The sequence below is a fragment of the Salmo trutta genome, chromosome 2, assembly GCF_901001165.1.
Source record: "Salmo trutta chromosome 2, fSalTru1.1, whole genome shotgun sequence".
Lineage (NCBI taxonomy): Eukaryota > Metazoa > Chordata > Actinopteri > Salmoniformes > Salmonidae > Salmo > Salmo trutta.
In genome coordinates this window covers 32,143,881-32,170,250 of record NC_042958.1, presented here as the reverse complement: position 1 = coordinate 32,170,250, position 26,370 = coordinate 32,143,881, and the positions used below count along the sequence as shown (strand labels likewise).

At 41.1% G+C, this 26,370-nt stretch overlaps 1 long non-coding RNA gene across 1 annotated transcript; it reads right to left on the bottom strand.

The window, feature by feature from the left end:
* Positions 1-19,985: 19,985 nt before the first annotated feature.
* LOC115148313 (uncharacterized) lies at positions 19,986-24,784 on the bottom strand. The gene is made up of 3 exons (XR_003866630.1): positions 24,653-24,784; positions 23,897-24,070; positions 19,986-20,019 (listed from the first exon to the last, which is right to left on the bottom strand). It is a non-coding gene; the product is annotated as an uncharacterized LOC115148313 (long non-coding RNA).
* Positions 24,785-26,370: the final 1,586 nt, after the last annotated feature.

Below are 26,370 nucleotides of genomic sequence, written 5' to 3'. Positions count from 1 at the left end.
AAAGAGGACATTGTATTATCATATCTTTGCACTCCCTGACGAAGGCCATGCAGCCGAAACGTGTCACAGTTTTTCATCTTTGTTTCCATTGAACATGCCATACAAATAAAGGCATTTCATTAATTAAATGAAGAGTGCCTTGGTCCTCCTTTCATTTTGATAACTGAAGCACTGAAAGCATTTAAAGCTTATACATGTAACATTTCTACCTGCAAATTATATGTAACATTTCTACCCCAATCACATATCAGTAGTATATGAAAACCTGTCTAGTCCGGTTAGCTGTTGTGTGTAGGCTATCTCTCTGTTTTATGATTAGTTCGCGAGGTTGACAACATTAGCAAAACATTCACATTACAACTCTTCCTCAAATCCTTGCAACAGTGGTCTATGGTCTATATACAGTATTTCCTTTAACATCCTGTGCTTATTATTTTAACATTGATATGTTCTAGTCTATTTTGAGACATTAAGAAGCACCAGGTACTGCTGGAATGTCTACTAATGGCATATCCATATTTTTGTGAGAAATTACACTGGTCACTCAAAAGATTTATAAAGTATTTATAAAGTATAAATAGCACACACTTTATATGAGGCCCCGTAAAAAGACTTAGCTAATGATTAGCAATTAGTTTATCAGGAACAACATTATATTAAACATCTAATGAACGGAGTAATGATTAATAAAGGATTAATAAACTATTTACTTATCCATTATAAATGCTTTAGTTGTAAAAAGTGATACCAAAATAACATATTTTTGTAAAGGTTATGATGGTTATTTTATTTTCATGACAGTCTCACAGTCACAAAAACAACAAACCGTGACGCAGAGTAGAAACATACACTAACTCAGAAACAATCTCCCACAAACCCAGGTGGAAAAAAACCCTACTTAAGTATGATCTCCAATTAGAGACAACGAGGACCAGCTGCCTCTAATTGGAGATCATCCCAAACAAAACCCAAACATAGAAATACAAAACTAGATCCTGACAACATAGAAATAGAAAACATAGAAGAAAAAACTGTCACGCCCTGACCTACTCTACCATAGAATATAACATCTTTCTATGGTCAGGACGTGACAATATGGGAGTGGTTAAATGCCCAATGCAGCCATTTTTATGTCAATATCAAATAATTTCTGGGTAACAGTAACCTTACTGTAATAGATTAAAATGTGCAAAAATAGCTTTTTTGGCAAAAACTATTTCTCAAGCATGAATTTAGCTAGGACTGGCTGGGAATAGTCTGAGTGGGGAGGGGATCACTGAAAACGAACTGTTATTGGCAGAGAGGTTTGGAACTCACTTTGTTATTAGTCTATTAACCAATTTACCACCATGATGATGTCACCATGAAAGCCAAAACTCCCATCCATGCAAACCTGCTGATTAGAAGGTCCTTTGTAGATAGTTGCTTGTTGAAAATACAATCTGTAATGAATACTCAGGGAGAAAAAGGTGTAGATTCACCCGCAGAGCGCGGCAGGTGTTTATTTCACCTTCACAGAAGGCAGGAATCGTGGTCACAGGCAGGCAATGGTCATACACAGGTAGGCAAACAGGCAGGTGAATCAAAACTAGGACTGAAGACTATAACGGGGTTCTCACAAACGAGCTAGGAAAAGGTTTAAGAGAGTCAAAACGAACAATACCTCACAAAGGCACAAACAGAATGAACTGAACCTCTTTCAGGACCCTGTTTTTAAAAGATAATTTGTAAAAATCCAAATAACTACACAGATCTTCATTGTAAAGAGTTTAAACACTATTTCCCATGCTTGTCCAATGAACTACAAACAATTAATGAACATGCATCTGTGGAACGGTCGTTAAGACACTAATAGCTTATAGACGGTAGGCAATTAAAGTCACAGTTATGAAAACTTAGGACACTGAAGAGGCCTTTCTGCTGACTGAAAAACAGCAAAAGAAAGATGCCCAGGGTCCCTGCTCATCTGTGTGAACGTGTCCTAGGCATGCTGCAAGGAGGCATGAGGACTGCAGATGTGGCCAGGGCAATACATTTCAATGTCCGTGCTGTGAGACGCCTAAGACCGCGAGACAGGATGAACAGCTGATCGTCCTCGCAGTGGCAGACCACATGTAACAACACCTGCACAGGATCGGTACATCCGAACATCACACCTGCGAGACAGGTACAGGATGGCAACAACAACTGCCTGAGTTACACCAGGAACGCACAATCCCTCCATCAGTGCTCAGACTGTCCGCAATAGGCTGAGAGAGGCTGGACTGAGGGATGTTGGCCTGTTGAAAAGGCAGGTCCTCACCAGACATCACCGGCAACAACGTCGCCTATGAACACAAACCCTCCGTCGCTGGATCAGACAGGACTGGCAAAAAGTGCTCTTCACTGACAAGTCGAGGTTTTGTCTCAACAGGGGTGATGGTCAGATTTGCGTTTATCGTCGAAGGAATGAGCGTTACGCTGAGGCCTGTACTCTGGAGCGGGATCGATTTGGAGGTGGAGGGTCCGTCACAGTCTGGGGCGGTGTGTCACAGCATCATCGGACTGAGCTTGTTGTCATTGCAGGCAATCTCAACGCTGTGCGTTACAGGGAAGACATCCTCCTCCCTCATGTGGTACCCTTCCTGCAGGCTCATCCTGACATGACCCTCAAGCATGACAATGCCACCAGCCATACTGTTCGTTCTGTGCGTGATTTCCTGCAAGACAGGAATGTCAGTGTTCTGCCATGGCCAGCGAAGAGCCCGCATCTCAATCCCACTGAGCATGTCTGGCACCTGTTGGATCAAAGGGTGAGGGCTAGGGCCATTCCCCCCAGAAATGTCCGGGAACTTGCAGGTGCCTTTGTGGAAGAGCGGGGTAACATCTCACAGCAAGAACTGGCATATCTAGTGCAGTCCATGAGGAGGAAATACACTGCAGTACTTAATGCAGCTGGTGGCCACACCAGATACTGACTTACTTTTGATTTTGACCCCTCCTTTGTTCAGGGACACATTATTCCATTTATGTTAGTCACATGTCTGTGGATCTTGTTCAGTTTATGTCTCAGTTGTTGAATTTTATGTTCATACAAATATTTACACATGTTAAGTTTGCTAAAAATAAACACAGTTGATAGTGAGAGGATGTTTCTTTTTTTGCTGAGTTTACAATACACACACACACACAGTCAACTTGTGAGTGTATTTGTCCTTACTTCTTCTTCCTTCCTTGTTGTTTTTTCAGTATGGCTACCGACTCTCCCAAATTGATGAGGAAAAAGGGATCTAGTGCAGCATGTACTTCAAACTGGTTGGAGAAAGGCTGTTCACGTATCCTTTTACACCCGTGGTACGGATTGGGGAACATCTGAGGCTTCTGCCTTTGTCCCACCTCTTGAATGTTATGTTGTTATGCAGTCACTTTAATGTCTACCCATGCAACTCTTATTAAAATAGGCTATTGCTATTGTCCCTTGACAGGCTGTAAAATGAAACAATAGTGGAAACGGGGAGAGAGGAATAACAATATGGTGTAAAATGGTTCACATGTGGTTACATATGCTGCTCTTTAAATCAGTGTTCACTCTCTGTTTAAATGAATACACATTTTGCAGACATTTCAAGTAAAAGGACAAACCATGTAGTAAAACAAGCGTACAGTATATTTTGGGTTCTGATAGCGTATGACAGTTGAACTAAGCTCTTGAGGCATTTATAAGTTATATTCTTCAAGAATCAATTTCTTCAGTTAATTTAAAAGCCCAAAAATGGATGTACCAATCCCAGATTGCTCCTTTAAAGTGAGTTCCATCCAGACAGCGGAGTTGGTCTGTTTCTTAACTAGTCAACTGAGATACCCTCTGAGCTGTCTCTGGACTGAGCCGGTGTAGCACTGTCCCATAGTCGACCTCCAGGGGGTGCTCAGATCCTTCCTGTCCCACCTGAGGGAGAGCCTGCAGGCAGTCTGGATTTCCAGCCCGCATGACCAGCAAACCCTGCTACCACATCGCCACACCCAGGTACAGAACTCTCGACTGTCATTGATACGACACATGCCATTTTCACGTGTAAACACACGTACTGGTACAATATTGTGCCATTGTGCCTCTCCTATATTTTTTTGCATTTCAAATTATACACACAAGATTTGTAAGTGTTAGAAATAAAAAAATAAGGAAACAGAATAAAAGCGTCACATTATCTCAAGATCTGAAATAGTATTCAACATATTCTTCTCATCCCCTGCCTGTCAGAAAGGAGCTGTGATGATAATGTCTGGGTCCTCCCAAAAGTATGAGAGAAACAAGCAGACAGAGAGAGAAGGCGCCGGTTCCCTCCTATGTATTCCCATTATTTCTGGTGATTTATTAGTACAACCTGGGTGAATAATACAAGGCATATTAAATCCTTGAGTAAGTTGAAACATTGGCAAAGCCATTAGGTCATATCCTCAGTGGATCGTATTCATTAGTGCAGGTGTAGCAAAACGTTCTACAAAGGAAGATGTTTTGCCACAAAAATGAGTGTTTCTTATTGGACAACTTCAGGTTATTTCCTCTCTGTTTAAATCTATTTTCTTTAATTAGATTCCCAGTGAATATGACCCTCGTTTGTTATGGCCCACAGATGGCGGAAGTGGTGGAAGCGTTGGCTGCCAAAGTGAACAGAGTTTATTTGTGTTGGACCTGTAACGCGATGGTGATATTAAAGTTTGACAAACGAGGTGGGAGCTTGATTGAAAAAGCAGTGTGTTTCAGCGGACACAGATGTCAGTCCGTTTTATGCCAGCAAGAAGTTTACACATTCACCGTTTTTAATGAAGAAGTTAATGAATAAATAGGACTCACACTCTCACAGTAAGACTCACACTCTCACATTTTACAGGAGTAATACATGTATTGGTACAGTTGAAGTCAGAAGTTTAAATACACTTAGGTTGGAGTCATTAAAACTCGTTTTTCCACTACTCCACAAATTTCTTGTTAACAAACTATAGTTTTGGCAAGTCAGTTAGGACATCTGCTTTGTGCATGACACAAGTAATTTTTCCAACAATTGTTTACAGACAGATTATTTCACATATAATTCACTGTATCACAATTCCAGTGGTCAGAAGTTTACATACACTAAGTTGACTGTGCCTTTAAACAGCTTGGATAATTCCAGAAAATTCTGTCATGGCTTTAGAAGCTTCTGATAGGCTAATTGACATCAGTTGAGTTAATTGGAGGTGTACCTGTGGATGTATTTCAAGGCCTACCTTCAAACTCAGTGCCTCTTTGCTTGACATCATGGGAAAATAAAAAGAAATCAGCCAAGACCTCATAAAAAAATTGTAGACCCCCACAAGTCTGGCTCATCCTTTGGAGCAATTTCCAAATGCCTGAAGGTAGCACGTTCATCTGCACAAACAATAGTACGCAAGTGTAAACACCATGGGACCACGCAGCCGTCATACCGCTCAGGACGGAGAAGTGTTCTGTCTCCTAGAGATGAACGTACTTTGGTGCGAAAAGTGCAAATCAATCCCAGAACAACAGCAATGACCTTGTGAAGATGCTGGAGGAAACAGGTACAAAATAATCTATATCCACAGTAAAACGAGTCCTATATCGACATAACCTGAAAGGCCGCTCAGCAAGGAAGAAGCCACTGCTCCAAAACCGCCATAAAAAGCCAGACTATGGTTTGCAACTGCACATGGGGGGGAAAGATTGTACTTTTTGAAGAAATGTCCTCTGTTTGGAGGAAAAAGGGGGAGGCTTGCAAGTCAAAGAACACCATCCCAACAGTGAAGCACGGGGGTGGCAATGTCATGTTGTGGGGGTGCTTTGCTGCAGGAGGGACTGATGCAGTTCACAAAATAGATGCCATCATGAGGATGGAAAATTATGTGGATGTATTGAAGCAACATCTCAAGACATCAGTCAGGAAGTTAAAGCTTGGTCGCAAATGGGTCTTCCAAATGGACAATGACCCCAAGCATACTTCCAAAGTTTTGGAACAGGAGGACAACAAAGGACAACAAAGTCAAGGTATTGGATTGACCACCACAAAGCCCTTGGCCAAAAATCACCCAACTTATTGTGGGAAGCTTGTGGAAGGCTACCTGAATTGTTTCACCCAAGTTAAACAATTTAAAGGCAATGCTACCAAATACTAATTTGTATGTAAACTTCTGACCCACCGGGAATGTGATGAAAGAAATATAAGCTGAAAAAAATAATTCTCTCAACTATTATTCTGACATTTCACATTCTTAAAATAAAGTGGTGATCTTAACTGACCTAAGACAGGGAATTAAATGTCAGGAATTATGAAAAACTGAGTTTAAATGTATTTGGCTAAGGTGTATATGTCAAAGGTGTGTGTACTGGGAGTGGAGTCAGGTGCAGGAGAGCAGAGAGTGGTGAACAGGCGCACCCTTTATTTAGGCAGGAGAAACCAACAGACGGACGCCACTGCGTCGAAAACCTGCCGTCAATATGCCAAAGTGCAAAATGTGCAAACAGTCACAATAATATGTACAAGCAAATAAACATACCTCGTGAAATAAAACACAGAATAAACGCACACCAGAAATAGTGTGTCAAACATGACACGTAACACGAAACAATCTCACTCAAAGACATGAGGGGGAACAGAGGAATAAATACATGTAGTGTGATTGGGGAATGAAAACCATGTGTGCAGGGAACAAGACAAAACAAATGGATAAATGAAAATGGAGAGGCAATGGCTAGAAAGCTGGTGACGTCGACCGCCGAACGCTGCCCACTCCCCCGGCCGGTCCTGGCAATAGGACCGCAGAAACCTGCCCAGATCCTGGTTCACTCTTTCCACCTGCCCATTACTCTCGGGGTGGAAACCTGATCGAGACCCCCAGACGTTCCATGAACGCCCTCCAGACTCTCGAAGTGAACTGGGGACCTCGATCAGACACTATCTCCTCAGGCACCCCGTAGTGCCGGAAGATATGTGTAAACAGGGCCTCCGCAATTTGTAGGGTCATAGGGAGACCGGGCAGAAGGAAGAGACAACAGGACTTAGAGAAACGATCCACAACAACCAGGATCGTGGGGTTTCCCTGTGAGGGAGGAAGATCCGTTCGAAAATCCACCGACAGGTGAGACCAAGGCCGTTGTAGAACGGGTAAGGGATGTAGCTTACCTCTGGGCAGGTGTCTAGGAGCCTTACACTGGGCGCACACCGAGCAGGAGGAAACATAAACCCTCATGTCCCGAGCCAAGGTGGGCCACCAGTACTTCCCAGTCAGACAGCGCACCGTCCGACCGATCCCCGGATGACCAGAGGGGGGTGACGTGTGGGCCCAGTAGATCAACTGGTCACGGACAGCAAACGGAACGTATTGACGCCCGACGGGACACTGGAGTGGAGCAGGATCTGTACGCAACACCTGCTCAATGTCCGCGTCCAGCTCCCACACAACCGGCGCTAACAGGCAGGAGGCCGGGAGAATGGGAGTCTGATCCATGGGGCACTCCTCTTTGTCATACAGCCGGGACAGTGCATCTGCCTTCACATTCTGGGAACCTGATCTGTAGGACAGGGTAAACACAAAACGGGTAAAGAACTTGGCCCACCTTGCCTGATGAGGATTCAGTCTCCTAGTTGCCTGGATGTTCTCCAGGTCAGTCCAGATGAGGAAAGGGTGTTTAGCTCAAGCCAATTTCTCCACGCCTTCAAAGCCTTAACCACAGCCAACAGCTCCCGGTCCCCCACATCATAGTTCCGCTCCGCCGGGCTGAGCTTCTTCGAGAAGAAAGCACAGGGGCGGAGCTTCGGTGGCGTGCCCGAAGCTCCTCGGACGCATCCCCCTCCACTATGAACGCCAAAGAGGGATCCGGATGGGCCAGCACGGGAGCCCAGGTAAACAGAGCTCTTAGCTGCCCAAAAGCCCTGTCCGCCTCAACCGACCACTGCAGACGTACAGGAGTGAGGTAATGGGAGCAGCCACCTGGACAAAACCCTGGATAAATCTCCGGTAGTAATTGGCAAACCCTAAAAATTACTGCACCTCCTTTACCGTGGTGGGAGTCGGCCAATTACGCACGGCTGCAATGCGGTCACTCTCCATCTCCACCCCTGATGTGGAAATGCAATACCCTAGGAAGGAGACGGCCTGCTGAAAGAACAGGCATTTCTCAGTCTTGACGTACAGGTCATGCTCCAACAGTCGTCCAAGTACCTTGCACACGAAGGACACATGCTCGGCGCGTGTAGCGGAGTATATTAGAATGTCATCGATACAGCTCCGAGCTAAAATAACGCTGGTTGCAATGAAAAAACTGCGGAATAAAACTAGTAGACCAGCTGATCTGACGGTGTTATTTGTCATGCTGGCTTTATACTAGACAGCGGAAATGGCACGGGAAATGGTAATTGTCTGCGTTCACTACTTCCGGCCAAATAAAATAACATCCTATTAGGACAAACTATGGAAGATAGATAGAAGAATATGACATATTACAAACAAAATTAAAGTATTAGACTGGAAATGTAGTCTATGTCAATTAAGATGATTTAGTTAACATATTGATTTGCAGACAATTACAGTCAGGAAAAAAGTATTTGATCCCCTGCTGATTTGTACGTTTGCCCACTGACAAAGAAATGATCAGTCTATAATTTTAATGGTAGGTTTATTTGAACAGTGAGAGACAGAATAACAACAAAAAATCCAGAAAAACGCATGTCAAAAATGTTATGAATTGATTTGCATTTTAATGAGGGAAATAAGTATTTGACCCCCTCTCAATCAGAAAGATTTCTGTCTCCCAGGTGTCTTTTATACAGGTAACGAGTTGAGATTAGGAGCACACTCTTAAAGGGAGTGCTCCTCATCTCAGTTTGTTACCTGTATAAAAGACACCTGTCCACAGAAGCAATCAATCAATCAGATTCCAAACTCTCCACCATGGCCAAGACCAACGAGCTCTCCAAGGATGTCAGGGACAAGATTGTAGACCTACACAAGGCTGGAATGGGCTTCAAGACCATCGCCAAGCAGCTTGGTGAGAAGGTGACAACAGTTGCTGTGATTATTCGCAAATGGAAGAAACACAAAAGAACTGTCAATCTCCCTCGGCCTGGGGCTCCATGCAAGATCTCACATCGTGGAGTTCCAATGATCATGAGAACGGTGAGGAATCAGCCCAGAACTACACAGGAGGATCTTGTCAATGATCTCAAGGCAGCTGGGACCATAGTCACCAAGAAAACAATTGGTAACACACTATGCCGTGAAGGACTGAAATCCTGCAGCACCTGCAATGTCCCCCTGCTCAAGGAAGCACCTTTACATGCCCGTCTGAAGTTTGCCAATGAACATCTGAATGATTCAGAGGACATCTGGGTGACAGTGTTGTGGTCAGATGAGACCAAAATGGAGCTCTTTGGCATCAACTCAACTCGCCGTGTTTGGAGGAGGAGGAATGCTGCCTATGACCCCAAGAACACCATCCCCACCGTCAAACATGGAGGTGGAAACAGTGCTTTGGGGGTGTTTTTCTGCTAAGGGGACAGGACAACTTCACCGCATCAAAGGGACGATGGACGGGGCCATGTACCGTCAAATCTTGGGTGAGAACCTCCTTCCCTCAGTCAGGGCATTGAAAATGGGTCGTGGATGGGTATTTTGCATGACAATGACCCAAAACACATGGCCAAGGCAACATAGGAGTGGCTGAAGAAGAAGCACATTAAGGTCCTGGAATGGCCTAGCCAGTCTCCAGACCTTAATCCCATAGAAAATCTGTGGAGGGAGCTGAAGGTTCGAGTTGCCAAACGTCAGCCTCGAAACCTTAATGACTTGGAGAAGATCTGCAAGAGGAGTGGGACAAACTCCCTCCTGAGATGTGTGCAAACCTGGTGGCCGACTACAAGAAACATCTCACCTCTGTGATTGCCAACAAGGGTTTTGCCACCAAGATTTGCAGAGGGGTCAAATACTTATTTCCCTCATTAAAATGCAAATCATTTTATAACATTTTTGATATCCTTTTTCCTGGATTTTTTTGTTGTTATTCTGTCTCTCACTGTTCAAATAAACCTACCATTAAAATTATAGACTGATCATTTCTTTGCAGTGGGCAAATGTACAAAATCAGCAGGGGATCAAATACCTTTTTCCCTCACTGTACTTATGCTTGCATCAAGGCTACTCTTCTATGAAAATATAGTTATTGAAGACCAACTTTCAATTAATTACCACATTGTAAATTATAGTGATATAGAATGCAGCAACATGTGTGATAGAAAATTTGAATATCATTATAAAATTAAGTGTCTGTTTCTTTGGTTAAGATAACGACTTCCAAATAATACGAAATCACTCTCCCTACCACATTTCTTTTCAATTCAGATATTTTTTCTTCAGTAGAGTGCAATATGCCACAGTAGAGTGTTATTCGTTGTTCTACAAATAATCTCCACTATCCACACAGCATAGGAAATGCTACTCATAATAGTTTAACCATGAGCACGATAAACATTTGTGCAACTTTGAATAACTTTATTAGAATGCAATATAATTTGATTCAAAATACAACACAATCACAGTTTAGTTTCAAATGTCAAACGTGTAGCCTACAGTTCAGGAATATTTCCTTTCCCCCTCTTGATAAGATTTGTTTTTAGACAAGTAAGGTCATTAACGGATTACATAAATTGAAAATGAAAAATGTATCGTACACCATGAAAGTATCCAAAAGGGCTACTAGATATATCTTGTGATAAATTACATAAAATTACATAAAAATTCTGGTAGTTCGCTGGGAAACTTAGAAAGATAACCCCCGACATTCGTGTTATGGAGTGGTAAATCGATGGTGGATGATGGTTGCCAGTGAGATCAGCTGTTCCAGTGATTTTAGCGCGTATTGATGGTTTAATGAGAACTCAGTTGGCGATAACCTAGTTGCCATCAGTGGTTGCAATTGGCTCAATATACTTTAGGGAGGGCCAGATGAAATCTACAGGGTTATTAATCTTCAAAATAACTTTACAGTTACTGCGTAGTTAATTACTACAACAGAAGTAATTTATCTTTTGTACCTGCATTGGGTTTGGTTTTATTTGAATTAATTACACAGGTTAGATAAACTATGGAAGTCCGAATTTAGTTTCTCTTTTAAAAAAACAGTCATTGGAGCCAGGAAATGTGCTTACATCTACACACAATCTACAGAAAATCTATTTTCTCTGTACAATAAAGAATACTAGGGATCTCAACACATAATGTACGGAAAATACTCACATAAGAAATGTCTTGACGTTTGAGGCGCTCCCCCTCAAAAAGGTGAAGGTTTCTCACTACTGTGTCTGATGAAATCACTCTCAACTCTCATAAGCTTCCTTACTCTCCAAACTCTCATAGGCTTTCCTTATCTGTCGATTCAAGAGCTATAATTCAGAAACTTAAGTAAGCAAAGTAAGCATCCGAAAGATGACATTATACAAAGATTACAGTATACATGTCAGGAGATTCTCTACCACCTCAGATTCTTTGTCGACTTACAGTAGGATGTAAAACGTGCTTCATGAAATACATTTGATTGATTGATTGTCTGTCTGAACGTGTCCTGTTTGCTATTCAGCTTTTGAAGACCCTGCAGGCCTGGCTGAAGAGCAGCGGAGTGGTGGTACGCTCCAAGGACAGGAAAGTGGAGCTGGTGTCAAAGGTCATGCGTTGCCTGAGTCAATCTTGAGTGGTGAGGGTCACCTTCCAGACAGACACAGAGACGGTCATATTACACTCTGCAACATCACTGAGAACGAGCTGGTTTTAAGATCATTGATAGTGAGCTTTGTATTGCTATCATCAGGTTTCACCATATACCTGTATGGTGTTCTTGTCATGGAGTTAGTAAGATGTTTCTGGCATTGAGTTTAAGGTAAGAAAAAATGCTTTTAACTAATATATTTAGTTAACATATAAAGAGTAAGATATCTCTTATTTATATAGTTTTGTTTTGTATATGCGTGTTTTTATTAATCCCCATTGCTTGCTTTTGTTATTGTTCAATAGATCATTTTATGTAGTATGTCTGAGCTTTATTCCAGAAAAGGTAAAAGCTAATGTTTGTTGGTGGACCTTTCATTTGCAGAGTTGTAATGCTTAGTCAGTATTTACTCAGATCCTTTGAAATTGTGCATACATATTGATTGCCATAATAAAACAAAGATGTTGTTTTACATTAAATAGACAGAAGAATTCCCCATCATATGATGCATTGCACTTTCTGCTTTCTGCAAAGTGAATGTTCTCTGACCAGACCTGAGTTCCATTACTATTAGAAATCTTTCAAAGACTTTGAGTATTTGCTTTAACGTGCATGGAGTGCTAGGTGGGTGGGGTTTGCACTTTGGGGACATTTCTATTGGTTCCATTGCAACATGCAAGCTCAATAAAGCACAGATAAAGTATTTAAAATGATATCAAATAGAATTTGAACCCAGGTCTGCCATTGTCCACATTGAAGTGTGCTATGTTTACTGAGCCAGCAAGGCAACTCACATATTCTGTTCAATGCCTCTCTCAAAGACAGAATTCTAGAGTGTGATGGCTGCTGTGACAGCAGAAAAGTGTGGTCTAACTAAGTATGATGGAAAGCGCTGCGATGGTTGTTTGAGCCAGCTGTAATGATACCCTCAGTATGGATTGACGGCAGCAGAAAAATAAGCATTTGAGTGAAATGTAAATGAAGGATGCCGACTTTGATGGCGAGCGTCAGAAGCCAAACTGCATCAAGAGGAGACTTTAAGCTCTTTCTTTTTGGTTTATTCAGACAATAGCTTAATGATCCGTACAAATCTGACAGCTATGCATTTAGTTAGGGTTCACGACATGGCAAGATTCTACTTTTCTTTCAAGGTTTTTTAAAGCCATTATTTTTGAGGGCTGGTGGTTCATACATCAACGTTTTTAATGTGAAACAGACTGGATTCATTTTTCCTCTTCCCTTTCTTGGCTTTAAGGGCAACTGTTAGTTATTAGAGTATATGGCCCCATGCATCATGGCCCTTTTATGGATGCATGTGCTCTTTGTGACAGTAACGTGATATTACTTTGATAATTAGCCTGTTAGTCATTACCAGCAGTACTGTAGTTTTGTTTCAATCTTCTTCTTAATCAATCCATTAGTCCAACATATCTTTTGTCAAATATGGGTTGCATATCTAATTTCCAATGCCTACCGGTACACGAAATGCAATAGGGTGTGATTGGAGGCCAAAATCACGTCAAGCCTATTAGTCTTAAAGGTCCAATGCAGCCATTTTTATCTCAATATCAAATAACTTCTGGGTAACAATTTTAAGTATCTTATTGTGATTGTTTTCGATGAAATGGTCAAAAAGAAACAAATATAGCTTCTTAGTAAAGAACAATTTCTCAAGCAAGAATTTTGATAAGACTGTCTGGGGAAAACTGAATACTAGCTGTTTACATTTTAGTCATTTCGCAGACACTTTTATCCAGGAGCAATTAGGGTTAAGTGCCTTGTTCAAGGGCACATTGGTATACTTTTCACCTAGTCTGCTCGGGGATTCAAACCAGCAAACTGTTCCAATGCTCTTAACCGCTAGGCTACACGCTGCCCTTCTGTTACTGGCAGAGAGGTTTGTAAATCGCTTTCTTATTGGTCTAATAATTAATTTACTCAGGCACCCCAAAACATCAGGCACCCCAAAACTCCATCTCACCAGAACAGGCTGACAACAGTTCTTACACTAAAAGGGAATTATTGTACTTTTCACAATTTCACAGTATTATTCAAAATACATAATGTGGGAATATATATTAGAGACAGGAATTCAGGTTTTTGATTGCGCTGGGCCTTTTAACAAAGCTGAGATTTACTTTGAAGTCCAAAATCTAGGAATACAGGTGAAATCAGTTATTGACATTGACATGGTGGCATTGCAGAAAGATCGCAATGCCATGAATCAAGAGATTATGAATTCAAATCCTAGGTAAGAACATGTTTATTAATAATTACTGTATAAATAAGCATACAAAGTGTGTCAAATATCTAGGTTGCAACGCCTGCGACTGTGTGATGTTCCGGGTACATCCTTTTTATTTTATTTTATTTAACCTTTATTTAACTAGGCAAGTCAGTTTTAAGAACAAATTCTTATTTACAGTACAATGACACCCTACCCCGGCCAAACCCGGACGGTGCTGGGCCAATTGTGTGCCGCACTATGGGACTCCCAATCACGGCCGGATGTGAAACAGCCTGGATTCAAACCAGGTACTGTAGTGAAGCCTCTTGCACTGAGATGCAGTGCCTTAGACTGCTGCGCCACTCGGGAGCAAAATTACACACTTTTGTTTGCAGGGAATTACCTGTGAAATGTCATGTGAAAAATATCCACGTGAAACTTCCTGTGAAGTAACATCATATGTGAAGTGTTCCAAAACCACATGGATGGATTCACATGATTTCAAATGTGAAAGGTTATATTTGATCACGTGAATATCCACGTGAAACTTCATGTGAAACATCATCACATGTGAAGTGTTCCAAAACTGCATGGTTTCACATAATTTCACAAAATAGAATGTTACATGTGTAAAGCGTGTGAAATCATGTGACATAATGTAATTTCCATATGTAAAATCATGTGGATTTTTCCATAAGGGACTGCTTATTTAATGTTTACCTGTATATGCTTGGAGAAAAACTAGGACATGTCAACATGTTTTTACAAGGTCTTTCTCAAGACCAGTCTCAATGAAAAGTGCACTGTTTTCATTGAGACTGGTCTTGAGAAAGGCCTTGTTGTTTTTCTATATAGCCCCAGGGGATTCACATCCATTGTGTTGCACACATCTTTCTTATTTCTACCCATATACTGTATTCTGCCATTTCTATTCAGCCATTGATTTGAGAATAACTCACTCGGACAGCTCAGTAAGCTTTCTCTCACGGGTGGTTTTCCATGTGGTGGGAATTGCTAATCAGTTTAGAAGCAGTCTAGCTGCTCTCTGCTTAGCTGACACAGTTAGCAGGATATGCTCCTCATGCTTCCTGCATGTCAGTATGGGTAACACCACCACAGGAAGATAAGCATTACCACGCTTTAGTCAGGCTGTGTTAGCGCTGTAGCAGGTGTCAGCTGTCTTCGTTCACCCACCCCGCGCCATCCAAATACATCTGATTAACCCTTTCTCTGAACCCTGAGTCTAGATGCAAGCTGGTAACAACAAGTTGGTCTTATGGGATACACAGTCTACCCTGAGGGAATTTTTCCAAAATGTGTCACCCAAAACATTCCCCCCTCACAGGTTGATCAATAATGTTGGAAGTCTTTTACTGAACCGGTCTCGCTTGCAAAATAGATTTTATCTAAATGAGAATACATTTTATTAATAAAGGTTCAACAAAAACTAAGTTGTGACCATAATACTCACTGCATTTCTGTGGCTCTTGAACAAAAGGGTTGGACTTGAGACGATCATGAGGTTGTACTCATTGGGCAGTAGAGGGGAAAATAATAGATGGAGAAGGCTAGCCTAACATAAAGGACTCGAGTGTAACAAGCTTCTGCTCCTCTGTCCATTAAAACTGTTGCGCTCCCATGGTTTATGATGGGGATTTCACAGTGACTTGAATTATTTTATATTGTTGGGGAGAGAGCAGTTCATGTAATGTACTAGTTTTTGTTGTGTTAGCTGGAGAGTCCATTTCCACACTGCCATGGGAAGATAGTTGGATGTTGATAGAGAAAGGCCAGCTGCATAGGCTATGGAACTATTTTTCTGGTGCAAAAATAAATCCCTCAACAACAAAACACTGTCAAAACTGGCACTTATTTAGTTTTCTTAGGAATCAAATTATCGATGAGAAAAGATTTGTTACAGAATATTAATATCATTTTGTGACCTATACATTCAGATCTTCATAGACAAATGTATCAATATTACTGTCATGATGGATTAATGTTAGTGTTCTGGGCTTTTCATTTGGGAAGTCCATACAGTACATATACTAACCAAGTATCTGTTTTGCATTTACATCCAGCAATGCTGAATTTCTCAAACAAATAATGTAAAGAAAGGCCATTGCCAGTTTACCGCCTTTTTCAATTACGATCTTGTATCATCACTCCCCAATGGGCTCGGGAGAGCCTAAGGTCAATTCCTGCATCCTCCAAAACATGACCCGCCAAACCACGCTCCTTAACCCGGAAGCACCAATGTGCCAGAGGAAACACTGTTCAACTGACAACCAAAGTGAGCCTGCAGGCACCTGGCCCACCACAAGGAGTTGCTAGAATGCAATGAGCCAAGTCAAGCCACCCCGGCCAAACCCTCCCCTAATCTGGACAATTGTGCGCCACCCTATGGGACTCCCAGTCAAGGCCAGTTGTGACACAGCCTGGGATCAAACCCAGGTCTGTGGTGATGCTTCAAGCACTGCGATGCAGTGCCTTTGACCGCTGTGCCACTCATGAGGCCCAAATGCTGCCAAATCTGATTGTACAATAGTAAATTGGATTTTTATGGCCCAAGTCACTGTGACAAAGAATCATCTATGGCCTTTAGAAATATTCCAGAATATTATGATAATGTTCCCTCTTAAGTAATGTGTCCAAATGAATGTTACGTTAAGGTTTGGATTCAATCGAAATCACAAAGGTCTTGCTCTGCAGCTCACAAAAGGATTCACGTGGCGTAAATATTTCCATGATTTGTCTCATGGGGATATTGGCATTGTTCATTCAAGAGGTGGTTATGTCAATTCAACTTTAAAATACGTTTAAATTACTCCTCTGCCCTCCCATTAATTACAAACATGTAAGTGCTCCCCGATCCCGGCTTACATTTCACTAGATCTTGTCGGCTTGTCTTTAGGCGACCACTCCCTCTCTTAAACCATCCTCGCTGTACTTTCAATGGAGATGGCTCAGCTAAATGTTGGGGCGTAGCCAAGAGGTACTTCCCCTAATCGTGTTATTTCCCCTGTGTGACATTCTTTGCTTCCTGACCTGGCTTTCCTCACCGGTAGACGAAGACCGTCCTGCCTCCCGAGATACTTCCCCTAATCGTGTTATTTCCCCTGTGTGACATTCTTTTCTTCCTGACCTGGCTTTCCTCACTGGGGGACGAAGACCGTCCTGCCTCCTGAAATAAAACAGTTCCCACCAGGGATGGGAATCTGTCCTTCATGGATACATGCTATCACTTGGATACATCTGACTGTACTGTAGAGGGACAATGTTTTACTGTGAAACAGATATGGAAGATGTCTCGGAAGCAAGGCATCATCGCAAGACAGCCTCACACCCTCTCTGATGTCTCAATGTCAGCTCACGGTTTACAAAGGCTTGGAACAGATAATCTCAAATGCTTGAAGGGAAGGAGTCACAGCTCTTTCGTCCTCCACAGACTGTGCACACTCATTCCGTCTCTCCACACTGAAAAATAGCAGAACGATTTAGCTGCATTTTCCCTGTCAGAGTCACCCCATGGCCAATTGTTCTACTCACAGCTGTAGATGAGGCTCTGTCATAAATGTGACTAATTTAGGGCCAGTGGGATTAAGCGGACCCTCAGGGCAAATAATCTGAGAGCTGAAAAGATAGTAGAGAAAGAGCACAACTCATAACACAACCTCTTTGAAGTCCTCTTCAAGCGGTTCTGCTTTATAAGCTAAACTTTTCACCTCAACCTAATCTAACATACTTGTCCCCTGAATGTACGGTCATTGGGTCTGACATTACTGATATTCATAATAATTAGCATTTCTGTATTTTCCTGAAGGGTTCAAACTATGATGATAAGGATGACAGACACATTACCGTTCAGAATACATGTTGTGACTTAGTATGTGACATTATTGGATATTGTCTGTTATCTACTGTGGAGACTACTACTGGGTTTCACGTTACTTGATCTAAAGACCTTTAACCGAACTTGAGAGCCAAAACCTGGACTCTTGGCTGCTTCCAAATCTCTTTAAAGACATGCTATGGAACATTGGCGACTACTAATTATTTTTAAAACGTCCGGATTTGGGCTGGATGTGTCAATGTGTAGTTCATACATGCATAATCTATGAGCACAATTACTGTTTTACCTCAATTAGCAACACAATTCCTAGTTTGAAAGTGACAGTTTTTACGGATGCTGTGCAGTGCCATTTTCCTAAATTTCCCCCCACATGGGCCAGCCCACCTAACAATTTCAGTTCAACCATTGAGCTTCAGCCCCTCGCCATATGAGTGACAGATAGCAAGAGGCACATCAAGCACACAAAGCATATCGAGAGAGAGAGAGAGAGAGAGAGAGAGAGAGAGAGAGAGAGAGAGAGAGAGAGAGAGAGAGAGAGAGAGAGAGAGAGAGAGAGAGAGAGAGAGAGAGAGAGAGAGAGAGAGAGAGCAATGATGTGGTGCACAAATCTGCACATATGTGATGTAGTACTTAATTTTCGGGGACAACTTTTGGCTCGTGAGCACTACTTTCAGAATTACTGGCTAAAAAGTACCGGAGAATCTGTTCAAGCGCCAGGCCTTGGAGCAAGTGGAAACTTGTCATCCCAAAATGTATGGATTCCTGTATGAAAACCTGCTCCTAAACTCAAAGCATTATATTGAATGCATGCTATTTATTTTAATTTCCCAAGAAGCTGACACCACGCCAGACACCACATTGACACCACAAACCTTTGTTTTTGTGAGATGGAAACTAGATCGTTGCAAGCCAAGGCTGATATTAATCGGAATATCCTTGTTAACCCTGATTGCCACCACACTGAAAATGCTTTATACAAGCTGGTAAACAGACGGATTGTGGGAAATCCTCTAATTGAGTAGAGCTTCAGAATCGCGGAGATGGCAGGACAGGTGGGGACAGGCATGGAGCTTCTGCAAACTTAATCCAGCCCCTGGGGAGTGATCAGCCAGGTGTTGAGAGAGCCCTGCCTCAACACAGGTGCAAAACATTGCCAGGGAACTGAAGAATTTGACACTGCTGTACTAAACACAAGAAATTGTATCAACTTTGGAGGAAATTATAAAAAAAATAATTTTAAGAGTGTGCAGATGGAGATATAACTGAGCTCACTCTTTCTTTAGCAAGTCGTGCACTGTGGCCTTCCTGCAAGATCTGAAGAAACAATGTTCCTTTTTTGGTAGGTCACTACCATTCAACATACTCAGGCATGGCTCATGTGGTTGTACATTTTTTATTTTTATGCCAACTTTATTGTCTTCAAATGAGGTTAATGATAATAAATGAGGATGATACATACTGTATAACAAATGTATGAAATGAACACAATATATATATATATTTTTATTTTATTTAGCTACTGTAAATTGCCCATCTATCATCTATCAAGCTTTTTCCCTTCTTTTATTTGACTTTACAAAGGTTACACCGAGAAAGGACTCATTCATTTGGTGTGTGGCTGACCTAGAAAGTAAAAAGGTATTGGCAAGCATACAAAAGTTTCACTCTGTCTGAGCTCACAGAGTCCAACTCCTGCCTTTGTTGGGTGACATTTCTCACACGTTGCTCCAATGGGTTGCCCTGGAAACTTACTGTTTTCACAGTTTTTGTGAGGCCAAGCTGTCCCTTTGGAGGAATCAGTTCACCTTTTATACTGAACAAAAAAATATCCTCAAATTGCAACAATTTCAAAGTTTTTACTGAGTTACAGTTCATATAAGAAAATCAGTCAATTGAAATAAATGTGCTAGGCCCTAATCTATTGATGTCACATGACGGGGCAGGGGCACAGCCATGGGTGGGCTTGGGAGAGCATAGGCCTAACCACTTGGGAGCCAGGCCCACCCACTGGGGAGCCAGACCCAGCCAATAGGAATTCGTTTTCCCCACAAAGAGGCTTTATTACAGACAGAAATACTCCCCAGTTTCATCAACTGTCCGGGTGGCTGGTCTCAGACGATCCCGCAGATGAAGAAGCCGGATGTGGAGGTCCTGGGCTGGCGTGGTTATACGTGGTCTGCGGTTGTGAGGCTGGTTGGACTGCCAAATTCTCTAAAACGACATTTATGTTAGAGAAATTAACATGAAATTCTCTGGCAACAGCTCTGTTGGACATTCCTGCAGTCAGCATGCCAATTACACGCTCCCTCAAAACTTGAGACATCTGTGGCATTGTACTGTTTGACAAAACTGCACATTTTAGAGTGGCCTTTTATTGTCCCCAGCACAAGTTGCAACTGTGTAATGTGTAATGATCATGCTGTTTAATCAGCTTCTTGATATGCCACACCTGTCAGGTGGATGGATTTTCTTGGCAAAGGAGAAATGCTCACTAACAGGGATGTAAACAAATTTGTGTACAACATTTGTGAGAAATAAACTTTTTGTGATTCTGAAACATTTCTGTGATCTTTTTTTTCAGCTCATGAAACATGGGACCAACACTTGCATTTCTATTTTTTTGTTCAGTGTAGTTTGATTCTTCAACCTATTTCTCCCTGTGATGATAGTCAATGTCCTTTATCGCTGACATTGAACATTGGTGCATAAGGTGCGCATTACTGGAGCAGTGAACATGGCCTCTTTCTTACCTATATTGGAATGTCAGTAGAGATTTCCCGGATACCCATCAAAGGTGCGTGTCTCTGTTAACAGGCTTTTTGAGGTTCTTCTGTGCTGAGTACCCCATAATTTTATGGTGTTCGACTACACCTTTAATAAATTCCATTTAGAAATGCCTTCGGAAAGTATTCACACCCCTTTACTTTTTCCCCGTTTTGTTGTGTTACAAAATGGGATTAAAATGGATTTACTTGTCATTTTTTTGGTCAACAATCGACACAAAATACTCTGTGATGTCAAAGTGGAAGAAAAACTAATATAAAATAAAAAAACACTCATATCTTGCTTAGATAAGTATATAGCCCCCTGAGTCAATACATGTTAGAATCACCTTTGGCAGCAATTAGAGCTGTAAGTCTTTGTGGGTAAGTCTTTGTGGGTAAGCTTTGCACACCTGGATTGTACAATAGTGGCACATTATTATTTTAAAAATTCTTCAAGTTCTGTTAAGTTGGTTGTTGATAATCGCTAGACAGCAATTTTCAAGTCTTGCCATAAATGTTCATGCCGATTTAAGTCAAACCTGTAAATAGGCCACGGAAGAACATTCAATGTCATCTTGGTAAGCAACTCCAGTGAATATTTTGCCTAGTGTTTTAGGTTATTGTCCTGTTCAAATGTGAATTGTCTCCTAGTTTCTGATGGAAAGCAGGCTGAACCAGGTCTTCCTCTAGGATTTTGCCTATGCTTAGCTCTATTCTGTTTATTTGTATCATAGAAAACTCCCTTGCTGATGACAAGCATACCCATAATGATGCAGCCACCACCATGCTTGAAAATATGAAGTGGTACTCAGTGATGTGTTGTGTTAGATTTGCCCCAAACATAACACTTTGTATTGAGGACATAAAGTTAATTTATTAGCCACATTTTTTGCAGTTTTACTTAAGCGCGTTATTGCAAACAGGATGCATGTTTTGGAATATTTGTATTCTGTACAGGCTTCCTTGTTTTCACTCTGTCAATTAGTTTAGTATTGTGGAGTACCTACAATGTTGTTGATCCATTCTTAGTTTTCTCCAATCACAGCCATTGAACTCTGTAACTGTTTTAAAGTCACCATTGGCCTCTTGGTGAAATCCCTGAGCGGTTTCCTTCCTCTCCAGCAACTAAGTTAGGAAGGACGTCTGTATCTTTGTAGTGATGGGGTGTATTGATACACCATCCAAAGTGTAATTAATAACTTCACCATGCTCAAAGGGATATTTGACGTCAGCTTTTTTATCTTATTTTTTTTACCCATCTACCAATAGGTGCCCTTCTTTGCGAGGCATTGGGAAACCTCTCTGGTCTTTGTGGTTGAATCTGTGTTTGAAATGCACCACTCGACTGAGGGACCTTACATATAATTGTATGTGTGGGGTACAGAGATGAGGTAGTATTTAAAAAATAATGTTAAACAATATTATTGTTTACTCCTGAAGTCATTTAGGCGTGACAATACAAAGGGGTTGAATACAATAGTTCTTGACTCAAGACATTTCAGCTTTTCATTTTCAATTAATTTGAAAACATTTGCGAAAAACACCATTCCACTTATAGGGTATTGTGTCTAGGCCAGTGACAAAACAATATATTGAATCCATTTTAAATTCAGGCAGTAAGTATATTTTTTGTTGTTGAAAATGTCAAGGGGTGTGAATACTTTCTGAAGGCACTGCATAGCTCATTGGGTTAATATTTTATTTTATTTAAAACCTCTTAAGGATCGGACCCTTTAAAAAAAAAAAGAAATCGCCTAAAATGGCATACCCAAATCTAACTGCCTGTAACTCAGGACCTGAAGCAAGGATATGCATATTCTTGATACCATTTGAAAGGAAACACTTAGATCCTTAGATCTAACAGATTAGATCTAGTAAAAGACAAAAACATGTTTTTTTCATCATCTTTGAAATGTAAGAGAAAGGCCACAATGTACTATTGCAGTTTAAGCGCAATGTAGATTTTGGCCACTAGACGGCAGCAGTGTATGTGCAAAGTTTTAGACTGATCCAACCATTGTATTACTGTTCAAAATGTTGTATCAAGTCTGCCCAAATGTGCCTAATTGGTTTATTGATACATTTTCAAGTACATAACTATGCACTCTCCTCAAACAATAGCATGGTATTAGCTACTGTAAAGTGGACAGTGCAGTTAGATTAACAATAATTTAGGCTTTCTGCCCATATCATATATGTCTATGTCCTGGAAAATGTTACTTAAAAAGTCATGTTAATCACATTAGCGCACATTAGCTCAACCGTCCCGTGGGAGGACACCGATCCCGTAGAGGTTTTTAACCTTTATTTAACTAGGCAAGTCAGTTAAGAATACATTCTTATTTACAATGACGGCCTACACCGGCCAAACCTAGACGATAATTGGCCAATTGTGCACCGCCCTATGGGACCCCCAATCACGCCCGGTTGTGATACAGCCTGGATTCAAACCAGGGTGTCTGTAGTGACGCCTCAAGCACTGAGATGCGGTGCCTTAGACTGCTGTGCCACTCCGGAGCCTCAATCACCTTGCCAACAGTGAGTGACATGATCACAATGGACAGTGTTGGCAGTTGTGAGGAGCATCAACATCTGTGACAAGTTAGAGAAGTGTATCCATGGATCCCATGGATAATGTTTCATGTTCCACTGCTTTTCCCATCCAGACTATGCCAATGCGGTGATGTATAATTTGTGTACGCCTCTCCTCTCCTCCTCATATCCTGTACTGCACCACAGACAGACTGGCTGGCCTGTGGCAACAGAAGTGGGTTTGTCAATGAGGTCCAATATTTTCAACTTCATTTGCGGTATGTACAGTAGTGTGATTGACTGGGATAAAAGCTGGGTCTGCTGCACACCACAGGAATGTAATAATCTGCCGAGCTAAAGCTTAGGCAAGTCTCCAGGTCTACTCATTACATTAGTGTGGTTCACTGTTCCACCTACAGTAGCATAATGCGCATAATAAGATTTATAAACATTGGAAGGTATTTTTCTATGAAAATGTTATGAACTTGCATTTGCATCTGGGAAACCTACATCTGGGAAACCTACTGTAACAGCCACTGTTTGGGATCCATGGATATAGTTCTCTAACTTGTCACAGATGTTGACGCTCCTCACAACTGCCAGCGCTGTTCACAGTCACTCACTTTTGGCCAGGTGATTCCCATCATGGCAGGAGGCCAGTGAACTTTCCAAACCTAACCCTGGGAAAATACATGGAAGCTCGTGGTAACAGACTCTCAGACATTTTCCAAGAAAGTTGTGAGTTCTGTGGTTCCTGTTTTCCATTGAAATTTCAACATGCTTTCACTTACTGGTATGTGGGTGGTAAATGCCTCCATTGAGATGGTTGTTGGTCAGTGATACAGGTCATTGGTTATTTGTAGTCTGGGTTAGTACTGCAATTCCTTGGCCTCCATATTGTCACATTTTGCAGGAACACTTCGTATAAATACATTTCAGCTTTGGACCCTTTTGTAATTGTACCCCTGTTGTGCAATCACAAAATATTGTTTGTTGAGATGCCACATGATTGCATTGACCCTTTGATGTGAGCATGATCCCTTTGTAGTACAGAACATTTATAATTTGTGGGATTCCACACAAACACAACGGCAGTGTGTTTTCCCATGAAACACTCTGGATATTATGCCTTGCTTGGGAAAATGGACTGAATCTACACCTGATTTCACATATGGAAAATCACATGATTTCATTTGAAATTTCCACGTTTTGCACATGTGAAATTGTATTTCTCGCGTAATTCCACTTGAAATCATGAGAAACCTTGTGTTTTTGGTACACTTTACGTGATGATATTTCACAAGGAGTTTCAAGTGGATTTTCACATGATCACATAACCTTTCATATGTGAATTAAAATGTTCACGTCAATATTTTTCACATGAGATTTCACAGGTGACGCCCAGCAATCAAAACTGAGATGTTAGGATACACACACAAACAGTGCTTTTAACATAGTGTTTTCAAGTTACATATTTGTCACTTTGACATAAACTATTATATTGTGCATGTGTATACTGTAATTATTATTCAAAATGTTGTCCTCACCTGGGATTTGAACTTACAAATTTTGGTTCAAGGTATTCAGATGTTCCTGCCACGCCACCATGTCTGTGTTGATGACTGATTTCACTTGTATTCCTGCACTTTGGACTTAGGTAAAGTAAATAGCTGCTTTGTTAAAAATACACAGAAGAAAAACGATTACATTTATCATAATGATTCAGGAGTAACATTAAAACGGAATAATATGCCCTACCAACATTAGACAACTATACAGAAAACCCTCAAATTGCTGAAATAACTAAATTAAATCAATGATGAGAGAATAGTCAGATCAACTGATAACAAAAATATCAGTGCAGATGGCACTCTTTTGCTAAGTGCAGAGATGTATTGTAGGTAATGGATGTGTAGAGGAATGCTACAGACTTGGCAGCACAACAGAAAGATCAGCGTACATGTTGAGCTGAAATTTACACATAAAAAAAGAGTCACGTGAGGTCAAATCTAACTAGCACATGTATTTTGTGAAAAGCTTTCTTGAAATTTTGCATCCCCATAATGTAACATATATTTCACGTTATCCCATGTTGCTTTCACATGTTGTCACATGTTATCACATTAACTTCACATGCGATCACATGTTTCCCATGCAAAATGTGTGTTTTTTTTCTATAAGGGTAGACCTAATTCATCACTATCTCTAACTCAGCTCCTCTTAAGAAAAAAACCCATAAGTGCTTTAATAAAGTATATGTTCTCCCCCTCAAAGAATGCATGCTACTGATCATTTTACTCTGGCAAGGGTACATGTAGCGAATGACACAGTGGCAACCGATGAGATGATGACTGAGAAATTATCAGATTTTAAATGTTCAGCCAATTATTGACACTTACTATGGAATGTGAGTCTTTTGGCCAAGAATGTCATACATGAGCACTGCCTGGCTGCTGATATCCCTCCAATCGGATGTTATTATGCACTTTCCGTTGTCATTACTCATGTGGAATCTAATTCAGGGCCTTACAAACTATTTAAAGGAGCACTGCCTTTATTCTTTTATAACTCATTGCTGTTTTCATTGTTGAAAACTTCATCAAATTCAGTCAGGCTTGAGTGGAGGGCAGACCGTATGCATCAAATATTTGATCTATTTATGAATTTTGATTGGCAATATTATTGTTAATTTTGTGACTACGAGTTAACTTCAACCAGATTGAATATCCTTCGATGACTAGGATCGTTAACTTTGCTCTTTACCGTTAATGTTTATGGTGGGTCCAAAATATTTTTTTTACACCCCATTTTGAAGCTCTATCCCAAAGTAGTGTTCTTGATTTCAGATGAATAATTTTGAAGAAGGTGAAAGATTTCTGGGCAGTTTTAGTTTCCCAGCAGTGGTGATCCTCTTCTTAATTTTTTTTTATACCTTGGAGAGCTTCTCCGCTGTAGGGAAATGGTTGAGATAATGTGAGGCTTATCCACATCTGTCTCGCACTACTCTTGAAATGGATCCCAGATTTCAATGTTCATACTCTTCTATCTTGTTCAAGAGGATTTGCAAAGATACGATAAGGTATGATTTATGGTAAACTGGGCTGCATTCTCTCAGAAAATTAATTAAGAACCATGCAGATTAATGAAGTGACTGAAGAATTAACACATTAACATTTAATTTCATTCGCAGGGCTGTCTTATGAGTAAGACCAGACAAATTTGTCTTGCAGACAGCTCATTTTGGGCATCATGATGAATTAGGGAA